Here is a 21313-nt window from a genome sequence, read left to right as displayed (position 1 = left end):
AAATAAGAGACACAACAATTGAAAGGGAAGAAACAAACATGTATTTGCAGACATTACAATTGTGTGTGTAGAAAATCCGATAAAATCTACAAAAAGGCAATACCTTTACAAAGGGTGAATTTAGCAAGAGCATAAGAAACAAGGTTAATATTAGAAATAATTTATTATATTTAAGTACACTAAGAGAAGAACTAGAAAATGTAATTAACAGCAACATAATTTAAAGCAGCATGAAAAACATAAAATAGTTAGCAGTAAAATTAATTAAAAATGTACAAGATCTCTACACTGACATTTATAGGATATTACTGAGGTAACTTATAGACCTAAAAAAATGGAAAGATAAAACATGAGGTAGACCTTGGGAATCTTGAAAATACCCCACGATGCTTTGAAACAGGGGCCTGGGGGAAAAAATAGGTTAGAATGGGTTCCTAAAACTGCCGTAGTACTCTGTACCTAAGCAATCAGTCTTAATCATTATATGGAGGCTCCCTCAGCCCCTCCCTCCGTCCCTCCTTCCTTTTTTCCCTTTGTTACACACATGCACTCACACAGACACACACTATCGTACCTTAATCACTTGTACATATTTCTGCCATCCTCAGTGGACTGTGAGCCCTCATAGGTTCAGGATCATAGGATCTTATCTTCTTTGTCTTCATATTCTCAACATTGGGCTTAGTCTCTCTGGCACGTGTTCCCTGAGTAAGCTGTGCAAAATACATTTTGCTGGTGTCATCTTCAGGCCATTCTTTTTGGTTTCCATTGAAGTATAAAATGGCAACTTTTGAGGAACTTAGTTTAAGATGTGATTTGTCCCTGTTGTATTTAGTCTCACTGAATTTTAATCATTAACAGATCTTTGGGCTATTTTGATCTAGATTTGAAGAGTAATCTTTCTATCCATTGTCTGCATGTACTTTACAATCATGAAACTCTCATAAAGAGTGTTTTCTGTGTTAATCCCAACAATTTCCATGTGGTAGATAGGACATATACTATATATATATATATATTTTTTTCCATTCTCAGGAGGAAATTGAGCCAGAAGGTAAACAGCTTGCACTGGGTCTTGTGGCTAGTACCTAGTAATGCTAGGAGGGCTGAACCCATTTCTTTTTTTAAAATAATTTTTGACCACACTGCAGAGGTATGGGGAACTTCCCTGACCAGGGATCAAACCCATGCCCCCTGCAGTGAAAGCGTGGAGTCTTATCATCAGGGAAGTCCCTGAACTCATGTCTTTCTATTTCAAATTCATTTTTCTTTACTCCACCATATCACTCACCACCATCTTAGTTGAGCCATTGCCCCTCTTTTGGAGAAGACAGCAAGTCAGCAACATTGTGTCAGCACTCTGCTTACTTTATTCTCTGCATAACCACACCTTGCTTTGGGGGCCAAGAGCCAGCTATTGTGTATACTTGTAATGGCAGTAAATATAGAACATTAATTTCCTTGTGGTTTCTTTTCAATATTTAACTTATCCTTAATTTAGTTTTTTTGTGATGTAACCATTCCTTTGTTTGTTTACTTGTTCATTCTTTTATCCGTCCAACAAATGTTTATTGACCATCTACTGTGTTTTTCAGGTGTTGAATAAAACTGGGGCTGAGCCCTCAAAATGTTCACAGTTTGTGGGGAAACAGATAAGAAATCAATTACTGTAATAATTAAGAGACAAAAGCAGACTACCTTGTGAAATATTTGAACCAGTCTGAGAATCAAACATTAATACTGCTATTAGAGATTGACAACATGAATTGATGGCAAACTAGGGGGTGGGAGGGCTAACTTATGAAATGATAACCAAATTCTTATCTGTCCTGAGCCAGGTTGAGGAACACATTGAAATGTCCAGCAGTATTTTCTGGCCTGTTCAGGGCAGGCCCAGGTTAGATCACCAGAACAATGAGCTGTCCCTTCTCAAATTTAATTTAAGTTTTAAATCAGATTTGAGAAAGTTTTCTATAAAAAAATTAAAAGCAACTCAAATATGTATTTTTATGTAGAGAAAGAAATGACAACATTATATTTAAACTCAGTGTTAACATCTGTAATGAGGATAATTTAAGGTCTGTACAGTAAATGCTTTGTTAATTCAGAGACCTACTTTTTAGTCTTGGTCATAACTATGCCTGGCCCAGATAGGTACTCAGTAAATCTTCATTAAAGGTTTACTTTAATTAAAATTTATTTCAATAAATTTCCATTTATTTTTCAATTAATTTAGAGGCATTAAAAAGATCTAAATATAAGTAGAAAGAGAAGATTGTGTTAGTCACATAATATAGTGTTTTAAGATACTTCTCTTGGTCTGATGTAAGTATTCAATTTTTAAAAAAATAATAAGCTTTAAGCTTTCTTACAAATGAAGAATCTGATGAATATTTGGTTATAAGTTAAATGTAGGTTAAGTCATATAATTACAGAATGTTAAGAGTAGAAAAGCTTTAGAAATCATCAAGTCCAATTTTAAAGTTAATGTAAATAAATAGATTCTGAGTCATTTACATGACTCAGAAATTGTAATATATAAACAGGTACCCATTGATAAAAAAACTCACTGCCATCCCATTTTCCTGAGCTCCATTCACCTTCCAGTTCTCTATAGACAATCACTTTTATTACTTATTCTTATATATCATGGACAAGAGGAACCTCGTGTGCTATGGTCCATAAAGTCACAAAGAGTCGTACACAACTGAAGTGACTTAGCACAGCACAGCACACACACGTTTCCTTCCAGGATGTCTTTATACTAGTACATGCATGTGCATATATGCAGTCTTATTTATCCTTCTCATACAGGTGTCATACCACATACACTACTCTGCATTTCAGGGTTTTGTTTTTTTTTTTTTCCTTAACAAATGTATTTTGGCAGTCTTTTTATGCTCCCATATAGCCCCCTGTTACTATGTTTTTCACACATGCCTAGTAGTTTATCATGTGAATGTATCATGGCTTCTTTACTCATCCGCCGGAGACACCTGATTGTTTCCAAACTTTGGCTATTATAAATAAAGCTGCAGGTGAATAACTTTGTATATGCGTTATTTCCTGTATTTGCTGGTATATTTGTAGGCCAAATTCCCAGAAGTAGGATTTCCAGGTCAAAGGATAAATGCATTTGTTATTTTGGTGGGCAGTGGCGAGTTTCCTCCATAGCAGTCACTCTATTAGGAGTGACAGAGTGAGGACATTTCTCCAGGAGGTCTTTCTAGACCAAGTTTTGGTCAGGTGCATGTCTTCCGTGCTCCCATAATACCTTTTGCTTCCCGTAGCAAAGCCTTTATCACATGTGCTGTAATTGTTGATTTATTTACCTGTCTTCCTGACTACATGTTCATTACTATAGTTTTGATACTTAACACAGCACAGAGCCTGATGCAGAGTTGATACTCAATAAATATTTGTTGAATGGATGAATGGAAACAAGTTCAGTCTTTTGATTTATGGTCCTCCTTCCTTCCTACTTTCATTTTCTCTCCTTCCTCCGTCTTCTTGACCACATGAAATCGGGCAGGACCCACATCATACACCGAAAAATCTGGGACTAGCTGGGGAGATCAGTGGCGAGATGGGAACAGGAGGCAAAGCTTTGTACCCAACCCTGGCCTAATTGGATTTTCATAATTTATTCTACTAAGTTAGTAGTTATGGTTGTGATACCTTAAAATGGTCTTTCATTGCCTAATTAAGCTGTATATATTTCCAGGGTTCATTTTTCTTGGACTACTTTTTCAATTAAATTCTGTTGATTGACTCTTTTTCTTGATATGCTATGGGTAGTAACCTTACATCACATGCATCACATCTCACCAGTCCACTCTCTCTGTCTTTAGATGTCTAATATCATATTGCATTCTATTGGTATGTTTGATATTTGATATATTTAGGGGAATAGATATTTTTATCATGGAAAATGTCTTGTCTGTGATAATATTTTACTTTTGGGGGAGCAGTTTTAAAGTTCTCTCTCTTCCGTAGTTGGAATAAATACGCTATTCTGGTTTCTTCTACATGTATTTTCGCTCTTTAGCTTACATGTATGAATGAGCTTAAGGCTCTAAGTTACTTCTTTGCATTTGGGTTCACTTCCCAGTTGCTCAGTAGCACCTTTTCCTCTCATAGGATTGCTTTAGCCTGGTCATTATTTATGAATTCTATTCTGAGTTTTTTCTGCTTCAACTAATACCCTGTCTTTCTTTAAGAAATAATTTTCCTTTTGTAAGAATTTAAATAGTTGGAAACCACTATCATAACTTCAGTGTTTTTCTTTTGGTGTTTTTCCAACTTTTCAGACAGATGTGTTTTAGTACCAATATCAAATTCTGTAAAATCAGTATTTTATTTAATCTACATAATAATTTGGGGAATGTTGTCATCTTTACTATATTTAGTTTTCCCAGCATGGAGCAAATTATATTTCTCCATCGTTCTTTAATTCAACTATCAGACCTTATGTCATTTTGAATAAGATGTCTCTAATTTTCTGATTTAAATTAATACCCACTTACTGAAATTTTTGTCATCGTTATGAATGGGGTCTCTTCCACTGCATTTTTTAGCTGTGGCCCTTGTTACTTAGGCCCGTAGTAGTTTCAAATGGCTTTTTATCCTGCAATTTTGCTGAAGTTGTTACTTTAAATAATGACTTAGTTTTGTTTTTTTTTTTTTAATTTTAAATATTTTTGTGGATTTTTTTTTGGTTCTGATTTTTGTTTTTTGGCCATGCCACACAGCATGTGGGATCTTAATTCTCTGACCAGGGATCAAACCTGCACCACTTGCACTGGAAGCATGGAGTCTTAACAACTGGGCTGCCCGGGAAGTCCCAACTAATTTTAAATTGATTTTAGTAAGTTGTATAATCATGTAATTTCACAACATGATGTTGAACTATGTCATATATAAAACATATTTTTTCTTACCTTTCTATGTTTGTACTTTTTAATCCTTTTCCTAATACCTAATGGCTCATTCAGTGAAGTAACTATTAATATCTTCACTTCTCTAAGAACTAGGAAATAGGGAAATCAAATTACCCTGTGAAAGCTGTAGCCAGCACATAAACAGATGAAGATATTAACATGAGATATTCTCTTTGGGAGGTGAAATGGACCCCAGATGAACGATATTACACCTGTTTGAATGTAATCATGTATCTGGAGAAAGAGTATATCAAATGAAAACTAAGGAAAGAAGAGGAAAAAAAGATTGTTATCGAGTCAGTTTGGTAGTAACTGTTCCAGTCTTATCCAAGATAAAGGAATGGGTGAATTTTGAATAATCTGAATTATTGCAGGATAAAAAGCTATTTGAATCTACTACAGACCTATGTGCCATGGGCCACAGCTAGAAAATGCACTGGAAGAGACCCCATTTAGAGTTGGATGCAGGAGGATGTTGCTCATAGTCTAAGCACTCCTAGTATCCCATTGGCCCCACTGACAAGATTATTCCTAGGGTGAGCTTGACGCATCAGGCTTTATTAAAATGCAGTTCCTCTAACTCACCTGGGTTGCCTGGCAGCCCACATGGGTCTTTCTCATGCAAAGAGCATGCCGTGATAAAGGGGCTTGAAATATTCCATTCCCTGTGATTAATTTATCATTACAAAGCAATGGACTGGCATTATGGGGATAGAACACACTAACCATGTGAACTTGGAATATTTTAGTACCTAATTTCCCATAGTAAACTAACAAGTTAGCATTCTGGATGTATGTCACCTACCCTTGGGCCCTGGCCCTGCAGTTGGTGTGCAAACAAAATTGAGTTTCTGAGCTCAGAAGGCTCAAAAAGAATATAAATGTGCTCCTGAGGTCTCTTGGAGAGAGCCCGACAACCTGGCTGTGGTGTTTGCATTGGCAAAAGGCTGAGAATGAGTATTTTAGTTTTCTATGAGCACTTACTGCAGTGATGCTGGGATTCTTACCACTTCTCCTTTTCATGTGACGAATTTTAATATTTTCCTTGTGTCCAGTCATGCAAGTGTAAACTTTGCTTGTTCATAGTGGAAAATTATTTTAATGTTGTCTTGTATTTTATTTATTAAGATTTTTATTTAGTTATTAGAGCCATACTCATAAAAAACTATTGTGACTATCTTGTCTGTTTATGGGAAAGAAAACCATATTTGCTTTTATTTCATAATGTATATAAATGTTGAGTCACTGTATTATGAAACAAATGTAATATATGTTAGTTATACATCAATTAAAAAATTATATTTGCTTTGTGAAGTAGATTGAAAAACATAACATTCTTATCTATTTTTGGAAAATTTAGAAACATTCTACACCAAACTGATTGGCCAGAGGCATTTTTTAAAACAGTAGTTCCTAATAACATTTCTTTTTTTATAATTTTTTTTTTTTTCCATTTTTCTTTTCCGTTTGCTGTTTCTGGGTAATTCTTTTTTGTTCTCCAGTTATGTTGAATTTTTATCCACTTCTGTTTAACTACTAAATTTATTAGCAGATAACTAAAATTTATATTGCCCCAATTAAAAAAATACTATTTTCTAACGTGTAGTCTTGATTTAATAAAATGATTTTTCTCTGGATTAGTGTTACATTTTGCTTGTTATGTTTTTTCTGCTCTTGGTTTTATTTTTGCCTTTTCTGATTTTAATTTGATATTCTATTTTATTTTCCTAAATTCTTTTAGACAGATTCGTATTTGTTTTTATTTCTTTCCTTGGTAATCTATACAGTTGACAAGCCTGATTTTCCTTAAGATGGCTACCTGACTTTTGAAAGTCCTGTGAACTGAAATGCTTTCTTTATGGATATACATGTAGGGCTATACCTGCAGCCACTTGTAAATCATTTGAGAATTGCCTTCTAGTCTTCACAGTCAAATGATTTTATTACCTTTTATTTGAATAGAGATAGGAAGCACAAACAAGAAGGCACTGGAGAGGAGACTATAACTAGAAGAGAGAAAATATTATCTGTTGAGTTTTTTTTTTTTTTAATGCCACAGAGAGAAAACAGCCAGGAAGTGAGATGTCAAATGAAAGGGCAGATGAAGGCTGCTGGTCCACGGAGGTGTAACCCTGAATTCAAAGTCAAGGGGCTGGCCCTCTGCCAAGCCAAGCAGGAAGTGGCTTTAACATCATCAGTTGTGGGGCTGTTCGTTTATCATGGTTAGAAGGGACCAAACTAGAAACTGATGCTGCACAGTCAGGCCAGAATTTGCCAACAAAGAGTTTATACACAGAGAAGGCAACTGACAGGTATCATTTCCAGGTGCACGGGCCAGGATCAGTGTGTGCAGGAAACAGATGCGCCAGGTGTTCCAAGGTGATCTGGGATAACAGTGACAATGATGGTGGCCACAGTGATGGCCACCCTTTATTCATGGTGTAACTGATACCGTCGTTTTATGTAACTACTCCCATTTTACAGTTGAGGAAGCAGAGGCTTATCCAGGTGTTAAATAACTTACTCAGCCAAGTGGACATAGCAAGCAACCAGGGGAGAGCCTGATTCTCACTAGCTTGTCTAATCTGGAAGCCTGCACTCTTTCTACCTTTATCACATGGTCAGGAATCTAACATGCACAGACACATTCACACATGATTCAAACGACTGACACAACAGGATTACAGCTGCTGAACCTAGGATGGAGTTTATATGTTTTTCCAAGTGTGGTTTTTCCATACTTGGTGTATGTCAACAAGAGCTGGCAGGTATGTGTGAGGCAAGGTCTCCTGAATTCCTGCCACTGAGATTATAGTTCTAATGCCCTCTGCCTACTTCTCTCCCCTGTGCCATAAATGAGAAAGTGTAAGTTTTCAGAGCAGAGTGAGGGCTGAGGCAGAGTCTGTCTTCCCAGGCTGTGAATCAAAGGGCTTCGCCTTCAGTTGCCCTGCTTCCCAGTCTGTGTGTGAGGAACCTTCCGGCCTCTTGGTTTGCCCCACTTCATAAATTGCAGCCTGTGCAGGCAGCCAGCCAGGTTGGGAAAAAATATTTGTTTATATTTATTTTTATCTCACCTTCCTAGAATTTCTACTGTTTGTACATGTTTTATGATATTTATAATGTATTAGCATAGCAGTCCATGTATATAGCTTTTCAGTAAATACATAGAAGATATGTTGATCTGAAGCCCAAACTTTAAAAAAAAATTTTATTGAAGTATAGATTACAATGTTGTGTTAATTACTGCTGTACAGCAAAGTGTCAGTTTATATACACACACACACACAGGCTTCCTTGGTAGCTCAGATAGTAAAGAATCTATCTGCAATGCAGAAGGCCCAGGTTTGATCCCTGGGTTGGGAAGATCCCCTGGAGAACGGAATGTCTTCCTAGTCCAGTATTCTTGCCTGGAAAATTCCGTGGACAGAGTCTGGTGGGCTACAGTCGGTGGGATTGCAAAGAGTTGGACACAACTGAGCAACTAACACACATACACATATATACATACACACATCTCTTTTTCATAATCTTTTCCATTGTGGTTTATCACAGGATATTGAATATAGTTCCCTGGGCTATACAGGTTATCCATTCTATATATTGTTTTTAATCTATTCTCTATGTAATAGTTTGTATTTGCTGATTGCAGACTCCCAGTCTATGCCTCCCGCCCACCGCACCCCCAGCTTGGGAGCCACAAGTCTGTTCTCTCTGTCTGTGAGTCTGTTTCTTTTTTGTAGATAAGTTCCTTTGTATCATATTTTAGATCCCACATATAAGTGACATCTTTTGATATTTGTCTTTCTCTTTCTGACTTATTTCACTTAGTATGATAATCTCTGGTTGCAGCCATGTTACTGCAAATGGCATTCATTCCTTTTTATGGCTGAATAATGTTCCATTGTATATACGTACCACATCTTTAGCCATTCGTTTGTAAATGGACATTTAGGTTGTTTCCATGTATTGGCTATTGTGAATAGTGATGCTATAAACCTGGGGGTGCATATATCTTTTTAAATTAGAGTTTTGTCTGGATATATGCCCAGGAATGAGATTGTTGAACCATATGGCAATTCTATTTTTAGTTTTCTAAGGAACCTCCATACTATTTTCCATAGTAGCTGCACCAACTTACATTCCCACCAGCATTATAGGAGGGTTCCCTTTTCTTCATGCCCTCTCCAGCATTTGTTATTTGTTGACTCTTTAATGATGGCCATCTTGACCTGTGTGAGGTGGTACCTCATTGTAGTTTTGATTTGCATCTCTCTAGTAATTAGCACGGAGAAGGCAATGGCACCCCACTCCAGTACTCTTGCCTGGAAAATCCCATGGACGGAGGAGCCTGGTGGGCTCCAGTCCGTGGGGTCACTAAGAGTTGGACAAGACTGAGTGACTTCACTTGCACTTTTCACTTTCATGCATTAGAGAAGGAAATGGCAACCCACTCCAGTATTCTTGCTTGGAGAATCCCAGGGACAGAGGAGCCTAGTGGGCTGCCGTCTGTGGGGTCGCATAGAGTCAGACATGACTGAAGCGACTTAGCAGCAGCAGCAGCAGCAGCAGCAGTAATTCGCAGCGTTGAGCATCATTTCACATGCCTACTGGCCATCTGTATTTCTTCTTTGGAGAACTGTGTCTTTAGGTCTTCTGCCCATTCTTTGATTGGGTTATTTGTTTTTTGTTGTTGAATTGTATGAGCTATTTGTAAATTTTAGAAATTAAGCCCTTGTTGGTCACATCATTTGTGAATGTTTTCTTCCATTCTATAGGTTGTCTTTCATTTTGTTTCTGGTTTTATTTGCTGTGCAAAAGCTTATAAATTTGACTAGGTCCAATTTGTTTATTTTTGGTTTTATTTCTATTGCCTTGGAAGACTGACCTAAGAAAACATTGGTATGATTTATGTCAGAGAATGTTTTGCTTATGTTCTCTTATAGGAATTGTATGGTGTCACATCTTAAATGTTTAAGTCTTTAAACTATTTTGAGTTTATTTTGTATATGATGAGAGGGTGTGTTCTAACTTGATTTACCTGTGGCTGTCCAGCTTTCCCAGCACCACTTGCTGAAGAGACTGTCTTTTTCCCACTGTATATTCTTGCCTCCTTTTTCAAAGATTAATTGACTATAGGTGTGTGGGTTTATTTCTGGAAACCAAATATTTTAAATTGATATTTTTAACTTAATGCTTTTAAATGTTTGGAGGTCAGTATTCTAGGGCAGTAGACTCCAAACCTGATGAGCAGTTCAAGCTCTTTGATAAGTTGAAAAAAAAAAAAATTCATGTTTCCTTGGCCCAGATACGTGTACTGAATCATAATGGCCAGGGGTAGGGTCCAGTAATGTGCTTTTAAATAAGGACCAGGGTTGGAACCACTGCTCTAGGATATGGTTCCTAAAAACTATCTTATTGCTTATAGTTGCTGGGAAAAAATCTTAGTGCCAATGGTATCAAATAGACAGTTGGAAACCTATAGTGCTTTGAAGAGTATTTATGAATAGGCTTACTTGTTGTTTGTTTTCCCCTGTGGAAAGGTAAGCTCCAAGAGGTGGTCATTATCTATCCTGTTCCCCACTTGTTCCTAGAATAGTGCCTGACACATAGAAGTGTTCAGTAGTAAATATTTGTAATAATAATAATAATGAGTAAATAATGAGACCCTTTCCCTACTGTAGTTAGTATGTGTCCCTGCTTTCTTCAAGTACCAAAGAAAGAATTGGTGTCAGCTACACTGCTGTCAATTTGAAGTAATCTGATAAAATCCTTGGTTATTCCACTCTTATTGCAATGTTTTAATGTTCAAAAATTATGTAAATTCTCATATTTTATTACATTTGTAATGCCATCAAAGAAAGTAGTGGAGGTTGGAAGATGACATAGAGAATCGCTTTGATTTCATTTCATTTCAGATCCCTGTGTCTTTAAGGAAAGGGCTAAGCTACAACTTGGTCATTCTCCAGATCCAAGAGGAAATGGATTGTAGCAGTTGTGCCTTTGTAGAGCAGATGTTTTGGTTGGAAAGACTGTCAGCCATCTGACTCATAATAAATCCTCAATTCCAGTAAATTCCCAGTTTTCAGTTATAGTAGGTAGGATGCAAGAAAACAATGTCTTCCACTTTGGGAACTTTGAGCTTGTTTCACATATTACCACTACCCCCTGTGCATTATTGTGTGTGAAAGGATGAAATACTAGGGGAGGTTAAGAGCAATTCCAGGAATAGACTCAGTGGTGTTTGTAACGGAGACCATTGGAGGTAAAACCAGAGCCACGGACTTGCCTGACATAATACTAATGATGAGAAACATAATAGCATTGAGTTTTCTTATATATTCCCCTATTAAATCATTTTTAAATTATACTGATATGAATAATATATAAAAAAGCCTGTAGTTTCCCTTTGTCTTATGGGGAGGATTCCCTTTTATTTTTTTCTTCATAAAACTTTGAAAGTAAGTATATGATTACTTACATGTTATCTTGAATTTTAGAAATTTGTTTTATGGGGAAACCTATTCATACATATAAGCTTTTCAAAATTCTGCCAAGACCTATATCCAGTGTTTTATATGGATAAATCAAGATTACAGAAATGATAATAAACATTTCACATTTTGTATTATGAGCTTGGTGGAGGGAATTCATTATTGATGAAGTAAACTAGCATCTCATTGTCATCCCTCTGCTTTTATGTAGCAGTCAGTTTCTTTTTTACTATCACCAAAGTGAGCAGAATACCATAATCTTCACAGAGATAAATGAGGAATTCAACATCTCATTGCTTCCTCAGAGAATGACAGTCCAAGCGAGAGCACCATTGCTCTGGTCAGGAGCTTGAGATTTCTGAAAGCTCCTTTTTTTTTCTTAATATTTATTTATTTATTTTGGCTGTACTGGTCTTAGTTCCAGCTTGCGGGATCTTCATTGAGACATGGGGGCTTCTTAGTTGCTGGGCATGCAGACTTCTTTGTTGCAGCATGCATGTGGTATCTAGTTCCTTGACCAGGAATTGAACCTGAGCCGCCTGTAATGAGCGACCAGCATCTTACCCTCTGGACCATCAGGGAAGTCCCTCTGAATGCTTCTTAGGTGACCTCTTCAACCAAGTGAAACAATAAAAGTTTGGAAGGAAGCAGTTCACTTGTCCAGAACTCCTGACATTTCCTGGATTGGTCTTTGGCTTTTTCCTTATCTAGTATCACATTATTTAGAAGTAATACTATTTTCTATATACTCCTTCTGTATCCTTTTGTTCTTTCTGTTTTTAGCTGATTAAGTGGTCATTGTATACTCAGAAACCTCATTTAACATGGTATGTTAAGTGCTCATTTTTTTGGTCTTTATATTCTAAGGCACATTTGTACATCGTCAGAATTGCTGTCTCATCTCTTCAGTGACAGAAAAGGTAGAGAAAACAGTGCTCCTGAATTCACCCACTGATAAAATCTGAGATGTGGGAGAGTCATAGCAGGAGGCAAGAGGCAGACGATTATGACTGCGACATAAAGGGGAGAAAGCAGAAGTGGTTAGTTCCGTGAGAACATGTCTTATTAATCTTGTCTCTCCTGTGGTGAATCACATGATGCCTTGCATGTAGCAGGCTACTGGATTGTGTGGGAAAAGCATAGGCTATGAGTGAGAGAAATCTGAATTTATTTTCTAATGCTCCACTTACTAGTATAAGATTTTGGACATTTTGCTTAATCTCTTGGAGAAATTTTTAGATCTGCAAAATAGAGATGACAATATCTATCTTGAGGGTTGTTGACAATGTAAGTTTAGGTGTGATGTGTGGTACCCAGACAGAAATCAGTCTTATTAAACTATTTTCTGTAAGAAACTGGAACTACTTTAGGCATCAGATCTTGACTCCAGGATCAGGTGGAGGTCAGCCATTCCTGGTAGATAATTGTAACCGTACCTGGCAAAATTCCTTAATTTGGGGGAAAATGGCAGTATTTGGAGAAATTATTTAACTGTGTTGTGATTTGAGAATTATATATATTTTATTATGCAGTTAAGCATAAACATGTACCATAAGACTTTAAAACATGTATAATGGGTTTCTAATTTAAGATTCCAACTCCTCTCCTCCTTTTTCTTCCTAAAGAACAGTGTCTTTGTATGGTCTGGTCTAGATTTTTATCATCTATTAATTGTCCTTTTTTATATTTGGAACAATATCAAATTCATACTAGAAATGTAAGAACAATACAAAGCATTTTTTTTAACCATTTGAGAGTAAGTTGCAATGTGATGCCCTTGATCTTCATATACTGTAGCATATTTCTTAAAAATAAGTACATTTTCCTACACAATTCCAGTATAGTTATAAAAACCGGGAAATAAACATTGATGTAGTACTACCATCCAAATGTGAGACCTTATTCAAATTTTGCCATTTGTCCCACTGATATCCTAATGGAGAGAAGAATTCCACTTAGAATCATGGATTCTATTCTTTTGTCATGGCTCTTCAATTTTTAATAGTTCCTCAATTTTTCCTTGCCATTCACAACCTTTTTGAAGATTATAGACCAGTGTTTTAAAAATGTGTGAATATGGGTTGTCCGATGCTCAGCCATGATTGGATTCCATGTATGCATCTGTGGCAGGAATAGCACAGAAGTGGTGCTGTGTTCTCACTGCACCTCAAGTGGCACATCTGATACTGATTGATATGATCACCTTGATGACTTGTTTAAATTGGTATCTGTAAGGCTTTTTACAGCAAATTTGCTTTTTTTTTTTTTTAATGTAGTCAGTAAGGATTTTGTGGGGTAGTCCTTTGAAACTATACAAATATCCTGTTTTTCATCTAACTTTCTTTACAGCAGTATGGACCCATGATTTCCTGTTTGAGTTAATGGGCTATATAGTCAGTTAGCATCATTGTTTATTTTGATGCTCAGTGTTATTTCTATATCTAATCTGTGTGTATTAACCAACCATGTTCATACTGATACCTCCATTTCCAGTTTAATATGCTGAATTTGTTTATACATATTTATATCTTTCTTCTTTGAAAGTGATAAATCCCATTATCCATAATATATTTTGGATATACTTCCCATTGCCTATAATATATTATAGCTATATTACATTAGTTATATATGTAACCAACATGTAACCAATTGGTTACATATGTCCCAGTGTTTCTGCTGTCCCTCCGTCATGTGGGCACCTTCTGCACTCCACTTGGGCTCAGACATCCTGCACCAAATTGCCTTTCTATGGGGACATCCTTCATGTTCTGCTCTGGCCCACTGTAGAGCTCCCCCTTCCTGCATTTAGTCTTGCTCTGCAAGCTGCTAGAATGTTCTTTGTAGAGCAGTCTGATCACGTCATTACTTTGTTTGTAATCCATTATTGCCCTGCCCTTAAAAAAATAAACTCCTTGGTTGTGTTGCTGCCTGAGAACTGGAGAAGGTCCTTGCTTCGGGGCTGCAGCTCTTCAGCCGCCTGACAATGTCACCTCATTTAGTAGAACAGCCACTGCCCCCGCACAACAACAACTGTGAGAGAGGTGAACAGTCTCTGCCACTGCCTGCCGGCCTCAACAGTTCCTGGGTGGAGCTCCCCGTGAACAGCAGCAATGGCAATGATAATGGCAATGGGAAGAATGGGGGGGCTGGAGCACGTACCCTCCTTGTCCTCCATCCACAGCAGGGACATGGAGAAGATTCTTTTGGATGCACAGCATGAATCCGGACAGAGCAGTTCAAGAGGCAGTTCTCACTACAACAGCCCTTCCACAAGAAGATGGGCAAGTCATGTTTGATATGGAAATGCACAGCAGCAAGGACCATAGCTCTCAGTCAGAAGTTGCAGAAGGAGAGAAAGAAGTGGATGCTCTGAAGAAAAGCATAGACTGGGTGTCCGACTGGTCCAGTAGACCTGAAAACATTCTACCCAAGGAGTTCCACTTCAGGCACCCTAAACATTCCGTTTCCTTAAGCATGAGTTAAAGTGGAGCCATGAAGAAAGGAGGGGATCTTTTCCACAGAGTTTCTTAAGGTGTTCATTCCATCTCTCTTCCTCTCCCATGTTTTGGCTTTGGGGCTTGGCATCTACATTGGAAAACAACTGAGCACACCTTCTGCCAGCACCTACCGAGGGAAGAGAGGAGCCCCGGGCCAGTGTGTGACTTGTGATGTGGTGTCTTCTCACAGTAATTCATTTGAACTTGAGACCATTGTAAGAATGACCCAACCTCCACCCTCTTTTAACATATCCAAGTTCCAGTAATTCTCAAATCCAGTATTTTATTCCAACTTTGTTGAGGCATTTTACTAAGCTCATTCCCTTTTTGGCCTGTAAAACACTTTAGAATTTTCTAATAAGAGTTTACTCTTGTTTAGAAATTTGCAAGGGCTTCTTTTCCGCAGATGCCACCAGCAGATTGTAATTTTGTCAAGAATGTCATTGTCTCCTCTCAGTACCACCAGACCCAGAACTGCATCCTTCATGGTATAAATCTTACTCTTGCAAGATAACTCCTACCTGTCTCTTCAAACTAGACCAGGTTGCAAATGATATGAAAGCTTTGGTGTTTTGTTTTTCAAGACAAAGGCAAGCTTCACTAAACTTAAGAAAAAAGAAAACAAAAACAAATAAAACAGACAAAATATGACACAAGGAAAAAAAAATCCTGGGCAATAAAATTATTTAAAAAAAAACCAACTCCTTGGCTGAAATACATCGACGTTATTACGATCAGGCCCTTAAACTTGTCCCGGAACTTTCCTGTGGGCCAGTGGTCCGGTGGCTAAGACTCCACAGTCCCAATGCAGGGGGCCCAGGTTCCATCCCTGGTCAGGGAACTAGATCTCACATGCCACAACTAAAGGTCCCACATGCTGCAACTAAAACCCGGTGCGGCCAAATATTTATATATAGACTTGTTCAGCTTCATCTGTCACCCCTCCTCACTAGTGTCCATTGTTTCAGCCTTTCTGAACCCTGCCCTGGGTGTGCCATATGCCTCTGTACCCCCATATCTTTCCACGTGCTCTTCTTTCTTCCTTTCACTTCCTTATACTTTCTATTCCTTCAGAGCACTGTGATTCATTCCAACTAAAAGCATTATCTCCTTGATGTCATTTAGTCACTAAGTCGTGTCTGACTCTTTTGCAACTGTAGTCAGCCAGGCTCCCCTGTCTGTGGGATATCCCAGGCAAGAATACTGGAGTGGGTGGCAGTTTCCTTTTCCAGAGGATCTTCCTGACACAGGGATCGAACCCCCATCTCCTGCTCGGCAGGGGGATTCTTTACCACTGAGCCACCCGGGAAGCTCAGCATTATCTCCTTAAAAAGCTGCATGTGACAGCCAGTTTTGCCCTGTCTCTAACTCCTCTCCTTTTTTCTACCAGAAGTTCACACCTGCATTATAATATACCTTTATTCTAACAGGTTTAATCAAATGGTCAGTTATTTTTTTTGTTTGTTTGTTTATTAAGTTTTCCTACTTGTCTCTGAAGATTTTGAGGGTGTGTGTTCCTAGCACCTTCTGGGTGGTGCCTAACACATAATAGGGCGTTAATAACATGTTTATAGGGATGAATGAATGAATGAATGAGTCCTGAGGTCAGCACCAAAGATATAATCAGTATAGAAGGAGAATGGAACTAATTGAAGGCAGAAGAAAATAAAAGAAATCTGCAATATATTTTGCCCATAGTGCATAGGCTATAGTAGGTCCAGTCATGGTTATCTTGGGGAGAAGCCCAGTTTAGTTTGCTGAGGCATTGGGAAGGTGTTCTGTCTGCCCTTGTATTTTTTTTTTTTAATAGTTTGCTTGTTTGTTTTTTAACATAGTTCATGAAACCTGTTTTGGATTATTGTGCAGGTTTTCTTGTACACTTAACCAACATTTGATTCTGTAATTAACAGACCCAAGAGAGCCTGGAACTTAAAGGGTTCAACTTAATCTGCTTAATTACATTCTTTCATGCTTATTTGATATTAATATAAAGGTTTTTTTAGTAAGTTTAATCCACATTCCAATGTGAACCAGAAATGTTAAGCTGTTAATAGCTTCCCTGGAGAATTGCAACTTGCTTGGATGCTTCAGTACTTTGATCATCATTTATGCATCGTGAAATGTCACAATTTCTGTTCATAAGCACAAAACTGCAAATGTTCATCAATTGGTCTATCTTCAACCTGTTATTAGCTTAGAAATGAAGTATTCTTCACTAACCCAAGCCAGTGATAAAGTCTAACTCAATTTTTAGTTGATCTAAATCTAGTCATCAGCACTTCTATAATTAGTCAAGTTCTAAATAACAAAACCACCTACTCAATAGTTATGCTAAGTCCAACATTGAGTTTTTCATTTTGGGAACTTTTTAGTATAATATGTTCTTCATATGAAAATTTCCACTCTTCATAACTTCCTCCTCTTTTGGGGTCTTACATTTTCTTTTTGATTCACACAGACCTCATTTAGTAAGTGGCACAGTTTTGGAAGCAGATTTGGATATAGTAGATTGATGTAGTGAAAAGAAGCATTGATGCAAGAATCAGCAGTCATGAGTTTTGGTTTCAGCCCTGTGACTAATCAGCTCTACACATCAGACAAATCACTTCCCTTATCTAAGTTTCTCCATCTATAAATCTATGAAGGGTGGGTGTTGGGATCAATGGCTACAAACTTTATTTTTAATAAAATAGAAACCTTCTTACAAGTGAAATCTTTCTCCCAGTGCCCAGTATGCAAAACACAGTAGTAGTTGCTCTTAAGACACTTGTAGGTACACATGATCCCAAGTTTTCCTCAGAGCACGAGGTTACAACCCCTGGCCCAGATCTCTAAAGGTTTTTTTTTTTTTTTTTTTTTTTTTAACATTCTCTGATTTTATTTACCCTTGACTCATGTCCTTTCACCTTTGGCACGTTACCAGTATCATTGACCCAAAGGGGATAGTGTCCACAATACTAGCTCTCTTGATCTGGCCCCTTTCTCTGGCTCCTCCATAGCTTATGGATGTGGCCAGTTAGAAGAATTTTTGAGAAATATCTTATTGTATTTTTCAGCTTCTACCACAGTTCTTTCCTCCATTTAACTCTGAGTTTTTGGAATATGCCACAGAGACTTATTTTTAAATCCTAAACTTTGTCTAAGATACCTTCCATAGCCCCGTGTGACATCACAGTTCCTCTGTGTTCTCCTGTTTAATCACAGGATGAATATCTCAGTCCATTGCTTTTCATTTCTCTCTCTATTTTTGAACCTGTTTTCTCTTCCTTAAATGTCATTTCTCTAAGTCAGTGCTTCTCAGACTTTAATGTTCTAGAGATCATCTAGGCCTTTGTTGTAAGTGTCCCCAAGGTGAAGCTGATGCTGTTGGTCTGATTAGCGAGGCTCCACCCACATAGGCTTCAGCTGCTGGCTGTTCAGGAAGGTAATACCACACCTGCATTTGGGATCTGGTATTGGTTCTCTGTCTCTATGCGTTTTGAACTAGATAACCTGGAATACCAAAGTGGTAGAACTGATTTTCCTGGGAAAACACCAGGACTTGCTGTTTAGCATCTTCCAGGCTGGGAAAGTTAGAGCTCCTTTTCCTGCTTTTTACTACTTGTAAAAGTTTTGCATTTTTTCACTTAGGATGCTCATTACTCTCCTGCTTTATCTCCTTATAAAAGTCTAATGTCAGAAAAAGTCTGATGAATTCACTCTTAACACATAGAAGAATTGATGAGTTTTTCAGCCTTACCTTATAATGATTAATCATGTCTTATCTTACTGGATCTCTTATTGAAGAAGGAAGAAAAAAGTTTCTCATCTTCATGTTTTTACATATGAAGTTGGGAGATGGATTCTTGCCATTTTTTCCCTTATTGTTTCCATCAAAATGTCTTGCACATGGTAGGTAAATAATAAATGAGTACTGACTTAGTGATAGCACATGGTGTGTTATTTGGAAGTTGATTAGAAATGGCAAAAAGATTGCTTTTGCCTTTTTATCTTGTAGGGTTTGATCTCTCAGTCAAGTGTTAGAACTTGAATTTTCCTATTATTCTAGAGGATATCCTGAATCCAAGGATAATGGCTCATTCTGCCCTAAATTACACCTACTAATTTATATTGGAAGATCAAATTAATAAGAAACATAGACCTCTGCTATTTCTGCAAGGGAAGTCTGCTTGTGGAACCCAGTTTTGGATCAGTAGTTTCCTGGCAAGCATATGTAGTCATTTTTTTTCATACATATATTCATACATTTGTTCATCAAATATTTACTGGGTGCCTACTTTTGTGGTAGGCACCTATATAGTAGGCACTGGGAATACGACAGTGAATGCGACACTGCCCTTAAGGAACTCAGCCAGATACATGATAAGAGCACACACGTAAGTAACTTTAAAACACAGACAAAACAATCAAATGTTATCATATGAAGGGTGTAGCTAAACATCTGTAGGATCCCAGAGGAGAAACCATTACATCAGAGGGAAGGGCCAGGAAGTCTTGTGAGAGGACATGGCAGCTGAGTGTGACTTCAGAGAGCAGATAGAATTGGGGGGTTTGGGGTTGAGGGATGCAGGGTTGGAAGAAGGCATTCAGAATTGAGTGGCAGGATGGCGTGTGGGCAGCTGCTGCAGTTAGGGTGTGTCAGTGACGTAGTGTGGAAATGAGGTTGGAAAGATACATTGTAGAGGCTGGAATGCCAGGGGGCACTTTTGAGTCTGAGAGAAAGATGCAGTATTTACTTCTCAAAGCTCTTTTCCATTCTGAAATCATTTATCCAGCCAGTTCCAGAGGGATATGGCTCCAAGCCACTAGATTTTTTCAGAGCTCCTAGCTGCCCTTTAGTTTCTGAAGATAACATCAATATGCAAATTAGAAGATCTCATTATAATACTTTAAGGAGAGAGTGTCTAGTAGGTTCCATTTTCTGTGCTAGCACCTGTGGTTTTTGATTGTCGCCAATTAATGAGGGTGCGGTACCAGGTGGCTCAAATCACGTGGAAGTAACCAATTGCCTAGTTGCCATGGGCACCAAACAGTTTGTGCGAAGAGACTGGCTGGGTGGGTGGGTGCAAAGGTGTTATGCGCTTCTAGGATGCCTTTCCCTTCTGTCCTCACTCACAGAACCTTCCAGGAAGAATCTCTAAGCCCCATAACTCAAAGCCACCTACAAGGAGAGGAAAGGGTGGAGCTTTAACAGTAGGAAGAATAGCATGGCAATGGATATGATCTCAGACCCGGAGTCAGGGAGGAAGGAATAAGAGAAATGAAACAGCGTTTAACGAGCCCCTTCTTCATGCCTGGTTCTGTGCTCAGCTACTTTCATACACTTTTGCCAACGCCATGAGAACCTGTTGCTTCCTGTGATGCCCACATTTAGCACGTCTTACTGAAAAAATACAAAAACATGCAAACTCTTAGCAATTTTTATTTGTATTTCTGTAGGAGGAGGCAATGGCACCCCACTCCAGTACTTTTGCCTGGAGAATCCCATGGACGGAAGAGCCTGGTAGGCTGCAGTCCATGGGGTCGCTAAGAGTCGGACACGACTGAGTGACTTCATTTTCACTTTTCACTTTCATGCATTGTAGAAGGGAATGGCAACCCAGTCCAGTGTTCTTGCCTGGAGAATCCCATGCGGAGGAGCCTGATAGGCTGCAGTCCATGGGGTCGCTAAGAGTCGGACACGACTGAGCAGCTTCACTTTCACTTTTCACTTTCATGCATTGGAGAAGGAAATGGCAACCCACTCCAGTGTTCTTGCCTGGAGAATCCCAGGGACGGGGGAGCTTGGTGGGCTGCCGTCTATGGGGTCGCACAGAGTCGGACACGACTGAAGCGACTTAGCAGCAGCAGACAGCATATTCAAAAGCAGAGACATTACTTTGTCAACAAAGGTCCGTCTAGTCAAGGCTATGGTTTTTCCAGTGGTCATGTATAGATATGAGAGTTGGACTATAAAGAAAGCTGAGTGCCGAAGAATTGATGCTTTTGAACTGTGGTGTTGGAGAAGACTCTGGAGAGTCCCTTGGACTGCAAGGAGATCCAACCAGTCCATCCTAAAGGAGATCAGTCCTGATGTTCATTGGAAGGACTGATGTTGAAGCTGAAACTCCAATACTTTGGCCACCTGATGCGAAGAGCTGACTCATTTGACAAGACCCTGATGCTGGGAAAGATTGAGGGCAGGAGGAGAAGGGGACAACAGAGGATGAGATGGTTGGATGGCATCACTGACTCAATGGACATGGTTTGGGTGGACTCCGGGAGTTGGTGATGGACAGGGAGGCCTGGCCTGCTGCAGTTCATGGGGTCGCAAAGAGTCGGACATGACTGAGCGACTGAACTGAACTGAAGTGTCTAGAACAGTCCCTGTCCTAATAGGTTATCA

General features: G+C 38.5%; 1 protein-coding gene and 1 pseudogene across 13 annotated transcripts in view; both read left to right on the top strand.

The window, feature by feature from the left end:
* Positions 1-21313, top strand: part of BABAM2 (BRISC and BRCA1 A complex member 2) — a 474973-nt gene that overhangs the window by 235252 nt on the left and 218408 nt on the right. The gene's annotated exons all lie outside the window — the stretch shown is intronic.
* Positions 9787-20281, top strand: LOC112578179 (annotated as a pseudogene).

Source organism: Bubalus bubalis, chromosome 12 (genome assembly GCF_019923935.1).
Source record: "Bubalus bubalis isolate 160015118507 breed Murrah chromosome 12, NDDB_SH_1, whole genome shotgun sequence".
Lineage (NCBI taxonomy): Eukaryota > Metazoa > Chordata > Mammalia > Artiodactyla > Bovidae > Bubalus > Bubalus bubalis.
The sequence above is the reverse complement of the archived record's forward strand: the minus strand, read 5'-3'. Positions and strand labels throughout refer to the sequence as shown.